We start from the raw sequence: 2,093 nt of genomic DNA on the forward strand, positions 1-2,093 counted from the left end.
ATAACTCGTGTACATCAACACACCCTGTTGTTATTTATTTTTCTGTGACATTTTGTAAAGCCACGAAAGAAAGACTTTCGGTAGTCAAGGCTGCCACAGAAAAGGAAATTCAAGGGAGACACAAGTATAGCAGAGCTAAAGCTGTAATATTTATCTGCTTTTACAAGGTTTTGGCCTTCTAATCCATGAAAACAATGTAAGAGTTAATAGGTCAAGTAAAATCTTCAGCACCTAAAAAGCCAGTCCTTATTTCACTTTGCTTTCAGTACAGAGAGAGTAAGCCGTTTAGGGTTTCCGGCCATTAAAAACAAGGTCCCAATTTCAACAGTTTTTGTGAACCAGCTAAAATTCAACATAAAATATATCATTATCACCACTGCAGTAAAGTCAGATTTACCCTCCTAAATAAGCAGCCAATGTGTTCCGCCAATATTGAATTCTGAGCCCGTGTAAACATGGTCATTTGGATGAGGGAGTTTCACCTTTGTTTACATCTGTTGATAAAGTAATTGCTTTTTACTTGCAAATCAAGAAGATTAAACTTGTTGTCATTGTACAGGTACTGAGAGAACAAATTGCTTCTCTGCATTTAACCCATCCCACATAGTGGGAGCAGTGGGCTGCCAGAAAGGAGCAATTAAGGGTTAGGTGTCTTGCTCAGGGACCCTTCGGCACAGGACATGAAGTAGCCGGGGTTCGTCCCTTCGGTTCCCAGGGCCGCGCTTCTCCCTGCTTCATTGCGACAATAGTAACGAGCAGAGTTGTCGTCAACTCAAGTATCTTCAACTCGTTTGGTCTATTGAACCGTCTCAGCACAGCCATGCGCGTATGTCCACGTGTGTACCAGGATAAGGGAAAACAACATTGAATAAGGAAAATGGATCAGGTTTATGACTGATCTATTACTCCCACCCATACCTAAAGGTCATGAACCAGTAAGGATTGTCTTCTTCACAACAGCACATGCAACAAAACCACTCAGACGGCGTCTAATCAAGGACACTAAGTGAAGACACCTGCGGGACCGTGCACGTCGGACTTTAAAAGCACACAATGCCCTGAATCTGGAATTACTGCTCGTGATTTATGCTCCTCAACCATGACATTTTTATTAAACCCCATTTAAGATATTTATGGTAAGCAATTTTGCAACAACAGTCATTCAATATATTTTCATTCTGCCATTGCCTCCCTGTGGTATATTTTATTTGGGCTGTATATCTGTCAGGTATTGAAACACGGAACAGAGGGGTGAGTTTCAAATGCAGCTTTATTGTTGCAGACGTCGAGAGGAAAGTAGGTTGTAAGACACGGGGTGAATGGAGAATCTTAGCTGAAAGGCGAGGAGTCCTGCTTGCTCTGTGACGGATGAAGACGCCGATGGAGGTGGTGAACAGCTGATGATGACGCATGGAGTTTCAGGAAGCTCAGGAGGGTATCTGGGAAGACACGGAAGTGAGCTCGAAGAGTCTGTAGTCATGGAATGACGAGATCAGACAACGGGTGAGTGATGCATGTTGGGTTATAAAGGAGTGCTGGTGATTAGGCTCAGGTGAAGGTGATTAGTAGTCAGGTGACCGGGTGATTGAATGAGAGGGAGGAGAATGGAATTGAGTGGGAGGCGATGTTGAACGGGATGAGGGTGGAATCCTGACAGTACCCCCTCCTCCCGAGGCGGCTCTTGACGCCTGCGAAGGATGTTGTCGGCGACGAGGTCTACCCCGACCTCTGGGTGCAGGACGATCCGGATGTTCCTCGTGAAACAGAGAGAGGAGCGTCGGATCTAGGACGTCATCACGAAGTACCCAGCATCGTTCCTCAGGTCCGTAATCCTCCCAGTCGATGAGGTACTCCAGTCGGGGACCTCGCCGCCGAGAGTCCAAGATGGTCCGGATCCCATAGATGGGTTCATCCTCCACAGGCACCGGAGGAGGAGGTACATCCACCGAGGGGTCATCTGAGGGACAAGGGGAGACCGGTTCAATGAAGGGTTTTAACAGCGAAACATGAAATGAGGGAGATATACGATACTGTCGGGGTAGCTTGAGTCTGTAGGTGACTTCGTTCAACTGCCTCTCGATGGGGAATGGTCC

General features: G+C 46.4%; 1 long non-coding RNA gene across 1 annotated transcript; it reads right to left on the minus strand.

Moving 5' to 3' along the window:
* Window positions 1-1,252: 1,252 nt before the first annotated feature.
* Window positions 1,253-1,800, minus strand: LOC144383619 (uncharacterized). The gene is made up of 2 exons (XR_013451044.1): window positions 1,661-1,800; window positions 1,253-1,439 (listed from the first exon to the last, which is right to left on the minus strand). It is a non-coding gene; the product is annotated as an uncharacterized LOC144383619 (long non-coding RNA).
* Window positions 1,801-2,093: the final 293 nt, after the last annotated feature.

The sequence above is a fragment of the Gasterosteus aculeatus genome, chromosome X, assembly GCF_964276395.1.
Source record: "Gasterosteus aculeatus chromosome X, fGasAcu3.hap1.1, whole genome shotgun sequence".
Lineage (NCBI taxonomy): Eukaryota > Metazoa > Chordata > Actinopteri > Perciformes > Gasterosteidae > Gasterosteus > Gasterosteus aculeatus.